The sequence below is a fragment of the Protopterus annectens genome, chromosome 3.part1, assembly GCF_019279795.1.
Source record: "Protopterus annectens isolate FY-2018-M chromosome 3.part1, PAN1.0, whole genome shotgun sequence".
In the NCBI taxonomy this organism is placed as follows: Eukaryota; Metazoa; Chordata; order Ceratodontiformes; family Protopteridae; genus Protopterus; species Protopterus annectens.
In genome coordinates, this window is record NC_056732.1 from 264,439,831 (window position 1) to 264,440,345 (window position 515).

Consider the following 515-nt stretch of genomic DNA (forward strand, 5'->3'; position numbering starts at 1 on the left):
TGGTATCATGTGGCCCAGTCTGTCTTTACTGTTGTACAATTTGAAGGGCTTGGCCTGGACAGCAACAGTTGTGAACCTTTCCACACTACTGTATTAGTATAACTGTTTCCCAGTTGAATTACTCTGTTTATATGTATGTCAGTGTCTGAACAGCTATATGACATGGCATATAGAACTGTAATAGTACACAAATAAAGATTTTCCATTTCTACAAACCTGTGTGTGGTGTTTTTACCTATGACCTCTCTGTGGGTATATGTTGCAGGCAACGATTGTCATTTGTATGGGTGGCCCATACAGTGTCCAGTTGCTTAGGTGTTAACTGCAGGCATAGTGGCTGTTCCATATTGTGTGGACCTTCTGCATATGTATCTTACTGTACACATTGGTCCTGTCAAGTTCAACCTGGCAGTTCATGGTTGTGTAATGTTTTAAGTAGTTTGGGATTAGTGGCAGTGCATGTCACTCTTGTATTCGTATGGAGTGCCACTTTTTGGAGGGATTTTATGGTGTTT